The sequence below is a fragment of the Bactrocera neohumeralis genome, chromosome 3 (genome assembly GCF_024586455.1).
Source record: "Bactrocera neohumeralis isolate Rockhampton chromosome 3, APGP_CSIRO_Bneo_wtdbg2-racon-allhic-juicebox.fasta_v2, whole genome shotgun sequence".
Taxonomy (NCBI): Eukaryota; Metazoa; Arthropoda; class Insecta; order Diptera; family Tephritidae; genus Bactrocera; species Bactrocera neohumeralis.
The window spans coordinates 56,419,408-56,437,035 of NC_065920.1; positions in this window are offsets into that span (position 1 = coordinate 56,419,408).

The window sequence follows — 17,628 nt, forward strand, 5'->3', positions numbered from 1 at the left end:
TCGTCGGATTTAATCACAATATACTTTGGGTCATCACTTTTTATTGGCTGTAAGTCAGGAAAAGCATGAAAAGCATCTTGCAGTTTTTGATACGATTTTTTACGTTTTGGTTGGGGACCTTGGGCCAACGCAGCAAACCTGTTGTCCCCGAACTGGAAGCCCACCGGGGGCATAGTGGAAAAATTATAATACACTTATATAAGTACTGGATTATATTTCTCACTTCAAATAAGTATTAATCGCGTTACTTAAGTAAGCAGACCGGGGTGCAAAAAAAAAGAACACCAAAAGAGAGCTATATGAATAGCTATTAACTCAGAGAAAGACGCTAACTCAACTGCTCAGTACGAGGTTTAGTCGGTGACTGAGAGAAAAATACAATTTCTTTATTTATATCTTAATCATCAGAATCTATAAACAGCTTTGTCCATATATTCAGTTAGTCAGAAGACATTGCAATTATAATTTTTTATGACAAAAACGATTTCATATTATCGAATAGCAAAATTGATTATGTTATATTAATATACGGTAATACTTTTATATGCCACTACCACTTTTTCATATTTTCTGCCTAGAGGTGCCTCTTGTTACTGTGGTCCCTGTGATTCTATATCTTAGGTTAGAGCATATTTACGGCACTTTGTGAACCAAGTCGACGCATGCATATACAGTATTACAACAAAATGTGCGAACGCGTTTAGCATACATCTACTATGTTGGCGCTAAATTTAATCCAATTAAAGTTATAAACTACAATAGCCGGATCGTGTTTTTTCCCACTAGTGCATTTTGAGTCATTGCAAAAAATGCTCGAAAAGTAGAAAAGTAAATTTTGCGGTTTGCACCGTAACACATTTGCCTTTTTGCTTGTTTAAAAATTCACACTAAGTCAATAGTTGAGAGCCTTTCACTTTTAGAGCACATTCTTCTTGGCTGCCAAAACTGATTCTGAAGCAGTGTTGCGTAGGAAACGACCAAACTAATTAAGACAATTAAAAATAAAGTAATTGAGGGAGTATCTAAAATGTTGATTGAAAGACCATTGGATTTATATGCTGATTTTAGTAATACAACGTTATTCGAAAAGTATATTCGATAACCATAGATTATATATCAACTGCAAGATTAAGAGTCAATGCTTTTCCGCCTTCGAATTGAACAGATTTGGAACTTCTCAGTGGGCAGTAGCCGTCACCAGTAAAAGTAGAGTTAAGGTTTTAAAATCCAAAAACATATCACAACAACAGATTTCATGGTCGAACGGAAGCATACCCGACGATTGGAACTTAAGTGTGCTCTGCCCAATCCACAATAAGGGAGAACATCAATTTCAAAGCTGGTTTTTGCAGCACGAAAAGAGAACGACCGAACCTATTCAATCGACAAACAGAGAATCACAGATTGACCGATATTTTCAATAAAAAGTTAGCAACTCTAATTTTGATCCACATATTTGATAGCAGAGAGGTAGAATAGCTTCGGTCCGATTTACACAAGGCAGACGAGAGGAACTATTCGCTTAAAGTTTTATCCCAATACATGTATTTGCATACTGGAAAAAGAAAGAATCAGATTGAACTGACTAAAATGGGAAATAGGCGAGGTTAGGTCTGATTTTGTTTTTTTTTCAGACTGTAATCTAGGTTATCTGTAGTACTAGATTCCAGCATAAAAAGATTCATCAAGCTACCTGGCTGTCTCCGGATCGAAAAACTACCAACCAGATCGATCATGTTGTGATAGACGGAAGACACGTTTCCAGTGTTTTAGATGTGCGTGCGCTCCGAGGTCCTAACATCGACTCGGACCACTATCTTGTTGCAGCCAAGATTCGCACATGGAAGGTTCTGCAGCTGCAATCACAACAGAAAGCCGAACGATTTTCTACTCGGGTTGCACTCCTGCTCTCTGAGAGCACTCATCAACAACTCGGTATAAGGGAACTGTGGGACGGCATTTCAAACTCCTTACGTACAGCTGCAACCGAAACCATTGGTTTTCGGAAAGTGCAAAAGAACAGCTGGTACGACGAGGAGTGCCGTGTCGCAGCGGAGAGAAAACAGGCTGCCTACTTCGCAACGTTACGATCGACCACTACACGTGCATGATGGGATAGATACCGAGAGTTGAAGAGGGAAGCGAGACGCATTTGCAGACAGAAGAAGAAAGAGGCCGAAATGCGTGAGTACGAAGAGCTTGATAAGCTGGCCGACAGGGGTAATGCTCAAATTCTACGAAAAAATGCGGCGGCTTACAGAAGGTTTCAAGACCGGAGCATACTCTTGTAGAACCCCCAAAGGTGATCTAGTGATCGATGCCCAGAGCATACCTAAATTATGGAGGGAACACTTCTCCAGCCTGCTGAATGGCAGTGAATGCACAACGCCAGGAGAAGGCGAACCCGATTCCCCAATCGATGACGATGGAGCAGACGTTCCATTGCCCGACCGTGAAGAAGTTCGAATAGCAATTACCCGCCTGAAGAACAACAAAGCGGCGGGGGCCGATGGATTGCCGGCCGAGCTATTCAAACACGGCGGCGAAGAACTGATAAGGAGCATGCATCAGCTTCTTTGTAAAATATGGTCGGACAAAAGCATGCCCAACGATTGGAATTTAAGTGTGCTATGCCCAATCCATAAAAAAGGAGACCCCACAATCTGCGCCAACTACCGTGGGATTAGCCTCCTCAACATCGCATATAAGGTTCTATCGAGCGTATTGTGTGAAAGATTAAAGCCCACCGTCAACAAACTGATTGGACCTTATCAGTGTGGCTTCTGACCTGGAAAATCAACAACCGACCAGATATTCACCATGCGCCAAATCTTGGAAAAGACCCGTGAAAAAAGAATCGACACACACATAAGCTCTGAAAGTATTCGACACAATACCCGCCGGGGAAAGCAGAGTTGGAAGTTTGAAGGACCAAGTGGAGAAGGACCTGGCTTCGCTTGGAATATCCAATTGGCGCCACGTAGCGAAAAGAAGAAACGACTGGCGCGCTGTTGGTAACTCGGCTATAATCGCGTAAGCGGTGTCTACGCCAATTAAGAAGAAGAATCTAGGAATGTCCAGATAATTTCAACTTGTTACGAACACGTTGTCAACTTTTTGCCAAGGAAAAGGTTTACCAATTTTTATCAAGATAGTTTAAGTTTTAACCAAATTATCCCTTGCACAAAACAACGGACGGATAGAGATATAGTCACTCTGATTTCACCTCGTCTCCTTGTTCTAATCATTTGCACAATATATGCTGATAATATGAACTATGTCCCCTTTTTGTTTAAAATATCGGTAAATCTGTGAGATTTATTATAGGAATTAAAATATAATTATTTTCGATAATAGCATGCATGTATGCGAAAATGCGTTGAATCGATCAATAATTCTCTTCATTCGTTAATTCATCATTAATTTATTCGTACGTGGGGGATACGTAGTAAAAAGCTTTTCGAACTTCCGCTTAACCTGAGAACCCATATATCGGCCAATATGAAAGTTATCATAATTAAATTTAGTGGGTGTGCTTTTCTCCCAGGTATGCATTCCTGCAACTAAAATGGATTACATTGGGTGAAAACTTGTCCTATATGACAAGTAATTAACAAACCTTATGCACCTGTAGGTATTTCCCTCGCTTTTGTTCTGACAAGAAAGAAGAGCATGAAATAACCGATTACAGCCGAACTTAGCCCATTCTTATATCTTTAACTTTATAATTAGCTTTTGACAAATTAATTGGTACCAAAAATACGATGTTATAGCAACAAACACGAATACAGCAAATATAGCTTGTGGCTTGATAAGTGTGAAGGGAATATATGGGATGATCTGAAAACTCAGCCACATTTTAGAACAAGAACCAACTACATAAACAACTGTATCATAAAGCTTATCATTTTAAAGCAGCATTGCAGAGGGAGTATAAAAATGGCAGTAAATGTTCGTAAAATTGGTAGGCGATGCGAATTTTTTGCAAAGTTTAAATACGCGAGAAAATCTACTTAAGACAGTATTTACACCTTTTTCATACCTAAAGGCGCACCCAAGCAAACAGCTATTACCTAGTTGCCAGAACGTGTCAGCTTTTTCAATTAAAGTGTGATGACTTTTTGTTATGCCACGGCGTTGAGCCACACCGATGTGAATTCAGAAAATTTTGTGCGCAGAATTTCATATTTTACAAAACTTGACCTTCTACCACCGAAGGCACAAGTGACATCGAATAAATATTTATGCAGGATTACAAAGACTTTTTTCGAAGCTGGTGGAAAGAGCAAGACAAGAGCATTTAGCAGAGAACAAGCACCGCATATTGGTAAAACACACACAAAAACGAGTCAGCTTAAAAAGTTGAATTATAATATATTTGCAAGCGCTTCCTAACGGAAGTCTTTGAATAAAATGATTGCAAAAAATATGGTTTCTAACACTTTTCGCTTTGGACGAAATTTTTTTTCACAGATGTTAAACACCCTTAAATATTTCCACGCTACTCCATATATACATGATGACACAAAAGCACCCGGAAACTATAATTAAATTCCCCGGGTAAATGATATTTCAAAGAATTCATTTTCATAATTTGATGGGATCTGCTAACCAGTAATACGTTGCGATTTTTGCAACGGATAAAAATATCCAAGAAAGAATTTGTCTCAAATTTGGTATTTCTAATCAAATTTCGTGTGCGGAATCGAGGCATGTCCGGACAACCTTCGACCTCTTCAACTGATAAAAACATTAAAAGAGTGATATGGTGTTTGAAAATCCTTAGTCAAATGTTACAGAGATGGCTAGAGAGCTCAGCTCTCTCGAGTCCATTTGAATGATTTTGGTGAATAAAACGACTCATCTTGATAAAGCTCTTTTTTTTCAAAAAGAGTATCGTAAACAGGTCTCTTTGGTCCAAAAACGATATGAATATCATCAATCAACCACCGTATTCTCAAGACTAGGCTTCGCGTGATTTTTTCTTGTTCCCCAAACTGAAATTGCCACTCCGAAAACCCGCGAAATCGAAGGGATAAAACAAACCTCGCTGAAGAGATGTATTAAATTTGATGAAGATTAATTTGAAATAAATATTGATGAATAACTAACGATGGGTACGTTTCTGTCACAATTGATGTGAATTTCGTATTGTTCAAACCTTATCACATTAAGGTTTATAGTACAAACTTGGAACAAATGCTATTTAAAACAAAGTTTGATGGAAAACATATTTATTTTCCAACTTTTCAGCCTCATTTTACGACTTATCATCTAATTTTTAAGCTGTGAAAACTTTGTTTATAACGAATTTATAATGCACGAGATATCGAATTGTTTGTGCCTTGCATACGCGGCACAGACACATGCACAAAGAGCGAATGGTCAAGAAAAGCATGAAAAGGAAAGTTTACTTACTGCCACAACAAGTTGAAATGCGTAGACATGAATTGAATTTTGATTTTTCTGATTGAGTTTTGTCACTGTGTTTTTTTAAATTTTTAGCTTGTTTTTGCATTAACTGTATATTTTCTTGCTTGCGCACTTTTTGTCAGAATTTTAATACGAGACAAAATTATTTAAATAGTTTAACACCTACTTATTCGCTTTATAAAAATTATATTGATGAAAACTGATGAAATTAACTTTTAAACGGGGTGTTATTAGAAAATGGCGGTAAATTAGAAAATGGCATGCATATAAGAACATATAAAGCGTGATCCATTTCAAGGCTTCCTACTTTTTAACGAAAAAACACAGAAACTTCAAATATAATGCGGAAAGTTTATTTTCATTTGAAAGAACATTATTTCGCATTTATTTTTTTAAGAGTATCTCTTTCAAATGTTGGCCGTTTTAGATAACCCATCCATTGATTCAAATCACACAATTTTGGTGGCTAACTGACCGGGCCAAAACATACAGTTATCTGCTCACCTAAGCATTCTCTCAAAAAATCCATTGATTGATGTGATGTGTGGGCGCCGTTTTGTTGAAACCAAGTGCCGCGAGCTTTAATTTCAAGTTTCAAGTTGTCGTTTATCATGTATCGCGCTATGATAAACGGGGTCGCCATTGACGGGTTTGTTCTCACATGAAGAAATATGGACATACATATATAGTATATCGATTTAAGCACCTTGAACTTTGGATCAGTGAGTTTTATGGATTTTTCGTCTCTCTTACCCATTATTGATGAACTTTGATACATTCTCGTTTGGAAAAATTCCTTTAATTTCCATAAGCAATTAATAAATTTGAAAATTTAACAGTGACATAAAAATGAATAAATTTTATAAAGATATAATTTTAAATTGGAATTATCGTTTATTAAAAGACAAAAAGGCGTCCCTAAAAATATGAAATTTATATACAAATTTTAATGTCTATATGGCAGCACAAAGTAGTTGTGAGAAATTAGTAAGATATCTTTGGTGCAGTCGACTAAACTTTTCCAGAACATGATTCCGATGAGAAACATACAACAACTGATTAGCACATGTTGGCCACACGGCTGACCAACGTCTCCCACGATCCCACACATCACACCACACATACAAGTATGTACGCAGTAAAACTTTACCATATCAGCAGCTGGTAGGCAGGCACACAACAAGCTGTTAACTATTGTGAAATGTTGCTGCTGGCATGCAAATATACAATTGCTTTTGTCAATAGGCTATTGCAATGTCGATGTTGTGAACTGTGATTTTGAGTAGTAAAGATCCCCACTCACCAGTTGTAGATATGAGACAGTAAATGCTTTTCCTCTCTTGTTTGCAGCAACTACTAATATGTAACTGTTTTTATACCCTGAAAATCTTCGACCTTGTAAAATATGTAAATATAAATGAATAGCATGATGAATAGTATGACGAGCTGAGTGGGTTTTGCCATTTCCTTCTATCGGTCCGTTTGTCCACTTGTATGTATCTCAGTTTCTGATATATCGATCTGAAATTTTGCTCTGGTTCTTTTTTCCCTTTGAATCTGCTTATAGGGTGTAACTGATATTAGACCACTATTACATTTATTTATCAGCCATAAAAGCTGAACGAAATAAAGTGATTTTTTTGAAAACTTTTCAATTTGGATATAACTTAACGAAATATTATCCAAGCAAGCAGTACAAACTCCGAAGAAATTATTTAAATCGTACTACTAAAGCATTTAACTGGCCGATCAAAATCATGAAAGAGATATTTTTATACCCTTTGACCCTTTTCGTTTGACGATATATATATATATATATATATATATTTGTATACTTAAACAGAAGTTTACTGAGATATTAATTATGTTGCATTTCATCAAACATATTGCTAGCATATGGGTCAAACCACGTCAAGTGATCCACGAAAATTTCGAAAATTCACCGATTTTGAAAAGAAGAAGTTCATTAGGAAGGGGATCAGACGCATATCCCGTGATATAAATATTTCGTCAAAATTATCGTGCTACATATTGATACTTTTTCAGGATTCATTTGGTTAAATAATAATATTTAAGGCTTATGACTTTCTTGCGGCACAGATGGCGGGAGCTTACGAGCGCACTGCGCAACGATGGTTGTGCCATAGGTAGGAGTACAAAAAATTCAATAACTTTGAAATGGTATGAATGAACAAAAATTTTTTTGCAGATTATTAAAGGTGAATAATTTCTGCGTTGTGTCACATACTTTCAGTTTTTTTAGCGTGAAGAAAACTTAAAAAATTTTAATTGTATAACAAAAAATTATGTAAATATATATGGTACTTTTTTAATAGCCTTATTTTGTGCCGGTGGAATTATCGGTCCATATTTCTTTAAAAATTAAGTTGGTTGGTATTCCCCATTAAATTAAATAAATTTCATAAAATTTCTGAGGTTTATTATCGTTCTGTCTTTCCCATATTCCCACCTTCGTCAGCGGAGTTGCCACCGATCTACTATATTCCCACATTAATACAAAGTTTTGTCAACACTAATGCTGTGGAAAGAGTATGAAGTGTTTAGTTCTACCCAAACTTAGCTCTTCCTTGAATGTTTAAGCAGGTAAATATAAATAAAATTTTGTAGATGGAAATATAGTTATCTGACCTAATAAAACTAACTAATAACAGGCATCATAAAAAATGTTTATATCAAATTCACAAGCCGATGCCCACCCATTTTAAACAGCAGAGGTCATTGGTACAGGACCAATGTAGAGAAAGTACAGGTACAGTACACCTCCAAAGTAAGTTTACTCAAAACGAGTTGAGTAATGAATCAAGCAATGTGACAATGAGCAATTTTTTTGATATGGCTTGTAAATTGGAATATCCGATTTTTGAAATAGATGCTGTAGAAGTTCAGGAGGAGATCAAAACATTGGCGAAAAAAGTCACCTGGTTATGACAGAATTAATGCGTTTACCCTTAGAGCGCTACCCGAAAACATAGTCAGCATGGTTGTCAAGCTTTTTAACAAAGTGCTCAGATATTGTCATTTCCCATCGCAATGGAAACGGGCTGAGGTTATTTTAATTCTTAAGCCTGGAAAACTGGAATATCTGGTTAGTTCTTATCGACCTATTAATCTACTGGTAATTAAAGTAATCGAAAGAACATTGTTACGCCGGCTTTTGCCGGTGTTGGAAGACAAACAGCTGATTCCAAATCATAAGTTTGGCTTCTGATAATTTCATGGCACAATTGAACAATGAAATAGGGTAGAATACATTATAACTGATGCTATGGAAATAATAAAATGTTCCTCCCACCATGCCTTATTATTTGCTGCTAAAGTCTTACTTGCACAATCGGACGTTCTAAGTTAAAAGCCGTGATACTGATAAGACGATAAGATATGACGCAAAGATCATGTAAAAATGAAAAGAACTCAGCCACGATTAATACTGGCGCTGCTATTATGGCTCCTTAAGCTAAGATCTTGCCTCAGTCTGAATAATGAGTTCTAATTTATATGGTAATACTTAGGCCGATCTGGACGTATGGCATAGACAAATTTAAAAGTAATTCAAGTTTTTCAAAATAAAGTTCTGCGTACCATAATATATTATAATTAAACCGATTCTAAATATATTGAAATTCACAAAAATATTGATTTCAATATTTTTAATTTTCTTGCCTTATAAAATCGAAAAAGCTATTTATTCTATTACTCAAAGTAAATGTAAACAATTATTTTGTAAGCAAAATTTATTTTGGATTATCAATTAGATTCACAATGATAATTTCTTTACGATACATAATTAAATTTTACGATCTATAAAAAATTTTTAATAATTACGCTGGTAAACACTGTTTTTGTCACATGAACTTTGTTAAGATTTTTATTTATGTTGGTGTAGCCTCATTAAAAATATATAACAGTTTTGTTTCTATCACATCCAGTTTTATTGTGACAGCTACATATTCATTTCTCACCTTATATACGTTTCTTTGTTTACATAATTGCATTTAGTCGACTGGGTAACTATTGTGTTTGCTAAATTATAGTTTATTTACATTAGTTAGATCGTAAATATGCCACGAAAGTGCTTGAACAACCCGGACAATTTTTGTTATGTGTGTGAAGAATTAACTTTTACATCCCAGCGTCACATCACTAATTGAACAGTGCTATTTAGACTATTTTGGTTTTCATGTGAGGAATCAAGACAAATCCTGGGTTCCACATAAATGTTGCGTAACGTGTGTGAGGCTTCTTTTAGGTTGGGCTAAACAAGAACCTAAACATTTGTCATTTGCTATACCAATGATTTGGACGGAACCAATGGATCATGTAAGTGATTGTTATGTTTGTTTGACTCAAACAAAAGGTATTACTACCAAATCCAAACACACTATCCAGTATCCAAACTTGTCTTCGGCCAAGAGACCCATCGTACATAGTGCCAAACTGCCTGTGCCGATGCCTCAAAATCGATCAAAAAGTGAGAATTCTAGTCCGGAATTTGTTCACAGTCAGCATAATAAGGTATCTGAAGATAGTAGTGACTCAAGTTATGAACCGTCAACTTCAAAAGAACCGCACTTATTGACACAATGTGATTTAAACGATTTAGTACGTGATTTAAATCTATCTAAAAAACAGGTTGAGCTTTTGGGGTCTAGATTAAACGACTGGAATTTACTTTCTCGCGGTACAAAGATTTCTTATTTTCGACGTCGTGACGATGAAATAAAAGCTTACTTTTCTGAAGGAGGTGATTTAGTCTATTGTAATAACGATCCTGTTGTGATGAACTTTTTAAATTTCGAATATGATCCAAGTCACTGGCGACTGTTTATTGACTATTCAAGAACTAGTTTGAAAGCAGTGTTACTGCATAACGGAAACAAACTTCCTTCTGTGTCGATTGCTCATGGTTCTAATATGAAAGAGACTTACGAAAATATGAGATTTATACTTGAAGCAATTGAATATAGTAAACACGCTTGGAAAATTTATGGTGATTTTAAAGTCATTGCATTTTACTTGGACTACAGCTTGGTTATACGAAAGTTTGGTGTTTTATTTGTGAATGGGACAGTAGAGATAGTAAAAGTCACTATACAAAGAAAGTGTGGCCCAAGCATGAATCACTAACTCCAGGCCATAAAAATGTTAAAAATTATCCTCTAGTGAACCCTGATGACATACTTTTAGCCCCGTTGCACGTAAAGCTTGGCCTGATAAAAAATTTCGTAAAAGCTATGCCTAAAGATGGAGATATATCTAAATAGAATTTCCCTAAACTCAGCGAGGCGAAAATCAAATAGGGAATATTTGTAAGCCCACAAATATGGCAATTGATAAAGGATAAGATTTCTTCCGGCAAATTTGGGTGCTGTGAGTAACGAACAAGGTGAGAGGTTCCTTCAAGGCATTTCCTTAATGGAGAAGCGTTATCAAAGAAAAAGTGTCCCAGAATGCTAGCAGACTATTGTTGGCGACTTAAAAGGGACCTACCGGAAGCCGAATATTCAAGAAAATCATAAGTATCTATTAGATATTAGGAAATAATTCTGTAAGTGTGGCTGAATTTTGTATCTTTTGATGTCACAAGAAAACATGATGTGTATATTTTTTTTCATTGATATATTATTATTTGGTGGCCCTAGTATATTCAAATTTTCATGCGGCAAAAAAAATTACAAATTTGTTGACCAGTGTTATTAATCTTACATTTTAATATTCAGCGCCACATTCTGTGTCGTCATTGAAGGCTAAGGTTGCCATGCGGGCCTTTTTGATTTCTAAACAACTAGTGAAAAGGTAATTGCAATGTCTAAAATAATAGACGGAATTGAGGTAAATACATTATGTAGATTGAGAGTGTACTCTTGGATTGTTGATTGTTGAAAAAAACTCCGTTATATATCTATTTTATTATTACATAAAAGTTCCTGATGTCCTGATAACTGGGTTACATACAATATTTCATACACAAAATTCCTAAAAACACTCTAAAAAAACATTTGATTGGTTTACGATTTCTTCTTTGAAGTACTTTATCTTGTCCCTCCACACTTAATTTGTAAATGGTAATTTTACCTTCAGAATACATTTTGTTAAAATTCTATTGTTTGCATTTATATGTATTCAGATTTTTATATCTTTATTGTTATCGTTACGTTTATTCTCTATTTATATTTATACACTTTAGCATGCATTTGAACTAATAGTCTAAGTACTTTTGCCCACTTTGATTGAGATATCCCCAATTACGTTTTGATTGCTCAAGAATGCGGTTGTTTTAGTCGATCGTGACAGCGAGCATTATCGCGGTGAATAGTGATCCATTTTCAGCGGTTGGCTATCCTGATTTCTTGAAATACAACTGGCAAACAAGTGATGGTATACCACTTAGAATTTCCCTTCCCGAAATTCCCCTTGAACTGATTTACCACCTCGATTGAATTGACCATATTATCGATGTTCTTTCAGGGAGCGTCATGGTCGAAAGTAAAATTTTATTCCATTTTTTGGCCGAAAGTAGCGCTCGTATATAAAAACTTTCTGAGTATGCATACCATCCAAAATGTCAAACTTTACTATAAATGTCTGAGTTTCCAGATTGCAACATTAGTGTTGCCAAATATCTAAAAGGCATGCCTGTGATGAGCACCAAAAATTGAACACATTTCTTTTTGGTGTATAAAATTTCTTCATTTGTTCACACATCAAGGATTTTATCTACCGCAACGTATACTTTCCCAAACTTCTGTTCTGGGAATATTAAACACCCCATTTAGCGCTATACCAGTCAACTTCCTATACAATTGAAAAAACAAATGGTTCAAATGGTAGCACGAATCATTTGCCTTCGGGGTATTCTTAACATATTAGGCACACACCACTTTGACGCCTGTTGACGCCATTTCCTGTCGCTTCCGTTGGCTACCCACTGTGACTGGATTGCCTTTCATTAATTAAAATAATTACTGCTTGTGCTATACAAATTAGCACAAATGTCTCACAAATGCTCTTTAACTCCATGTGGTTTATTTGGGTTTTCTATTTACCCTGCCCGTGCACTTCTCGCTCGTGATTATCTAATCACATCCTTAATGTATTTTTACTACAAACAGAGATTTTTCAATGGAATACTGTAGCAGCAAAAATATTAAGAGCAAGGAGACCACTTAGAATTTAGGACAATAATAAAGCTTTGTGGAAATGGTTCGTTAGTTGTTTAACTATGCACATATAATAAACGGTACCATGGTCGTCTGTAAAGAGATATCAAGTTTGGACATAAAAGTGTGGACGTCGGTATGTACGAAAATATGTATTACTATGAGCAAACAATAGCAAGACTTAGTTCATAATTTTAAAATTTTTAATTTATTTTTCAAAATTTACATCGTTTCCCCTAATGGAATCCCCATGTCCTTAATGCACTTGAGGAAACATCTTTCAATCCTCGAAAGAGTTCTCAAAGTCAAGTTCTGGAAAAGCTTTCAAAGCGCGTAGCGATTCACACTTAATGTCTTCAATTGACTCAAAACCGTTTCCCAGGAGCTATCGTTTGAGATTGCTAAACAGCCTTAAGTCTCACAGAGATAAGTCAGGCGAATGTGGTGCTAGTCCTTCATAATAGCAATTGTTATGAGTAACATAATGTGGTTTAGCTATTTAAAGTTTAGGCATTTTTAACTATATTTCGTTATGTTGAATGAAAGAGACAAATGTGTCTCTGATTTTTTCCTAAAGTTGTATATAAATAGATGGTTTATATAACAGTATATTAAAGCGGATAAACTTGGATGCAGATGCGACTTTACAGTGATGTGAGAGGTAAGATATTTTCTCACTGTTCATTGATTTTAAACAATATTATAAATAAATTATTTTCATTTTCTGAAAAGTTTGCCGTATTTTGCCACATAATGCAAGTGGTATCTCATAAAAATGTCAAAAAAGTTTTATTATTTAATCTGTCAGCACTTCACAGATTTCATCGATCTATCTCTTTTCAACCTCCAATAACTGAAAAAAACAAGTAAGGTCATGCATGGTATCTCATAAATAATTTTCCATCCGTCATTTACAACAGTATATTAAACAAATAATTTCTCGGCTGGTTCGAAGTCAAGTATTAAAAGATGAGAGAAAATAAGTAAACGCAAATATTTATATAACAGTAATATAGTAATTTCTTTTTCTTAACTGGCGTAGACAGACCGCTTTATAACTGAGTTAACAGCAGCGCGCCAGTTGTTTCTTCTCTTTGCAATGTGGCGCCAATTGTAGATACTGGAGTGTTTTCTTAAGTATCCCAAGTGAATGGCAGTCAAAGAACTTTTCTCACTTGCGTGCACTTCTACACATGACTCCATCCACCAGTAATAAATTAGGCAATTTTTGAAAATATTATAAATAAATTATAAATAATATACTATGTTATTGTTGGGTCAAGGAATCCTATTTGCCGTATTTTGCCACATAATTTACAGTTTTTTTACCGTGTAGCAAATATGGAAAAATTCAGTTGTTTAACAAAAAATTAGAAAAAGTTTTATTATTTAATCTGTAATATAGAATGAACATTTTTCTTTGACTTCACAAAATTTCATCGATCTATCTCTAATTTCAACCTCCAATAACTTAAAAAAAAACAAGTAAGGAAGGGCTAAGTTCGGGTGTCACCGAACATTTTATACTCTCGCATGATAAAGTGATAATCGAGATTTCATTATCCGTCATTTACACATTTTTCAAATACCGTATTTGTGTAAAGTTTTATTCCGCTATCATCATTGGTTCCTAATGTATGTATATATTATACAGAGAAGGCATCAGATGGAATTCAAAATAGCGTTATATTGAAAGAAGTCGTGGTTGTGAACCCATTTCACCCATATTTCGTACATGTCATCAGGGTGTTAAGAAAATATTATATACCGAATGTCATTGAAATCGGTGAAGTAGTTCCTGAGATATGGTTTTTGGTCCATAAGTGGGCGACACCACACCCATTTTCAATTTAAAAAAAAAAAGAAGATATGGATAGAAGCACACGTTCACAATACACAGCCTGGGTGCAGCTTCCTTCCGACATCGATCAGAAAAGATGATTCCGTAAAATTTAGTGTTTCTGACGTTTTTTGTTAGTCGGTTAACGCACTTTTGTGATAACCTTTGTATGGGAGGTGGCCAACAAAACACTGGCGTGGTTATTATCCGATTTCTTCCATTAAGCTTTGGATAAATCAATCAGCACTGGACCAAGATCGACAACCGGAAAACTGAGCCGTCAAATCGAAACTTGTGAAACTCTTCCGGTAAGTTATTGCTATCACTCATTTATTATAATTGTCAACCATTTTTAATTATTTTATTATTATATATTTTTAAGTGGTGGACGGCTTCCAGAAAATAGAGTTGCAAAATATGCCCCCTGCTCCAGAAAAAAAAGAATTTTCCACCGATTCGAAGTACTTATACGACATGGCCCATGCAATTTCTAGCGGCGTGGTTCCGGTGGATCTGGCTAACATCAAACCAAGGAAAATTGTACATTCTCGGTGGCTGACCAAGGCCGCTAGATTATTGCAATTATATGTGACAACGGAAAATCCAGATGCAAATTTAAGAATTCTGGTTGAATTTATAATTAAATGTTATGTGCCAATGTACTTCAATATCAAGTATTACAGCTCTGTCGTGTACGGCAGTGCATTATTTTTCAAGTTCATTGGTTGGTCACGATTTCTAGAACCTCGTTTACGCAAAATTGTGAATCAAGTATTTAAAGATAGTTCATATTATGCGCATTCGGAAAATATCTTGTTATCAATGTTGTTTGATGATAGGAAAGAAAAGCGCGACTGTGCCATCAAGAAAATTCTACGCTATCGAACCGATGTTGACGAGCCAATGGAACTTAGAGTTTATAAAAAACCAGATATAAACTTTAATTGCACAAGTTATACGGAAATGATCAATTTGAATGATATAAATATCGTATTTGAACCACCATTCACGCGAAGCATTCCGTACGATACATTGAAAAAATATTTAAATCAAGATGATCCACCGTTTAATGATCCAAAAATTCCATCACACATACAAGGAACGGACCGACATGTTCAATTGCTAGCTAGCGTTTCCAAACGGGTTATACCGGAAAATGTAGAGGCTGTTATGGCGACGACATTAGAGAGCCATTCGAAATTGCCCAGACTTGAAAGTAAAAGAGACTTCAAACAATAATTTTTTTTAGTTTCTTTTCTATAACTCACTTAAGTTAATTTTGTTTTTAATTATGTTCTGACTAAATAAATTTCTTAAGAGAAAAGATAGATATTATTATAAATAAATAAATAAAAATGAAGAAAAAACATAGCCATTTAGCTGATTTTTTCATGTAAAGGCCAAAAATGATTATTTTTTGAAATGATTGTATGGAGAACCCCCCAAGGGAGTTCCAAGGGTTGTGCCACTGGCATGGGTGGATCGGCCGTCCAAAGTTAGTGGGGGTCGGTCATACATTTGGACTCGATTAGAGCACTCTAAATGGGTCAAAGTGGGATTTTTCAAAATTTGCCCCTACCCAAAAGTTCGACCCAAATTGGGGGACATCAAAATTCGTTTTAGAGGTATGGTTCCTTCGGCAAAGTTTTTTATTTTGATCCCTAGAATATGATTTTCATAGAGCAATGGGCGATTTTTAAATCCACCCGCCCTATTGTATATCCAGGAAAAGATATTCTGAACAAATAATGTAATTAATTTTCAGAGCTGGATTAACTTTTGCAAATAAATTTTTAATTGTAATATAATTCCAAGTGTAAGATTAACAAAGTTCTTTCTAGTCGAGTGGTGCGTATGAGTAACATACACGAGTAATGCAAATATTATTTTGACTAAACAGAGAACTAGACTTTCATTTATCAATGTGTATAATAATGAATTTTTCTGAGTAAAATAAACTTGAATCAATAATTTTAATTTATAATATATACTTCTAATGTCATATTTGTTAGAATTTCTGGATTTTTGAGAATCACAGCGTAAATGTTTTTGATTTGCAATAAAAGTTATCATTAATTTAAAATGTGCTTAATATTTATTGGGAGAAAAATATAGACCCTTTTCTTAAAATTATTTTTACTATATTTTAATTCTGTAAGCCAATTAATATATTTTGATATATGCATGTACTATTACAAGAGATTTTATAAATACACAAAATAATTTTTGCAGCAACATTATTACCATGTGCGATTATCATTAAAATTCCACCCATGGCGTTTCGCATCGTAGGCGTGCTACAAAATAAATTTATTTACAAAATTACCTGCTATTTGCTGATCTGCGTAAATATTTTTACGTGTTCACAGTCGACCAAAGAATAATAATGTAAAAATGCGACCCAGACAGGTGAGAACCTAACGGGGGGTAACTAAATGCGGGAATTCGTGCAAAAAATCATACAAGCAAATATAATTTTGTACAAAAAAATGTGGCAGATGCTGTAAAAATTACTTTATTTTTATAGGCAAACAACAAAGGCTACGTAGATACATACAGTGTGCGACAAAACTAAAGCACGGAATCTACTTTGTCGGTATTTAACTGAATAAAATCATAAATTAGACATTACATGATGTTTTATTGATTTGTATTACTTATTAGTTCATATATTCTTATTTTAAAATGAGTAAAAATTAAACAAATTAACTTATTAAAATATTATATAAAATTAAATATATAAAGAACTTAAAAATCTGGTGCGACAAAACTAAAGCACATAACTAAGAATTCACATTAATTGCACATTAATTGTTTGTCAAACGGGTTTTAATGATTAGAAAATGTTGGATATGTGTAGTTATTACCTAATTAGAAAAATATTAGTGTATATTCAGTTGCAGTTCGTTATTCAATACGGTTGGTTGTATGCTAAAGTGAAAGATATATCAATGATTCGAAATAACTATTCTGTTTATTTTAGAAAAAAATTTGTTAAAGATTTTTAGAAAAGAGACTCGTTTATGACTATTGCCAAAAAGTTTGGAATAAATCATTGTATTGTTTCAAGAATATTTAGTCGATTTCGCAAATAAAACTCTTTGGCTACAGCGCATAGAGGTAGAAGGCCGTGGAAAACAACCGAGTGAGAGGATAAGGCAGTCATTCGGGCAATGA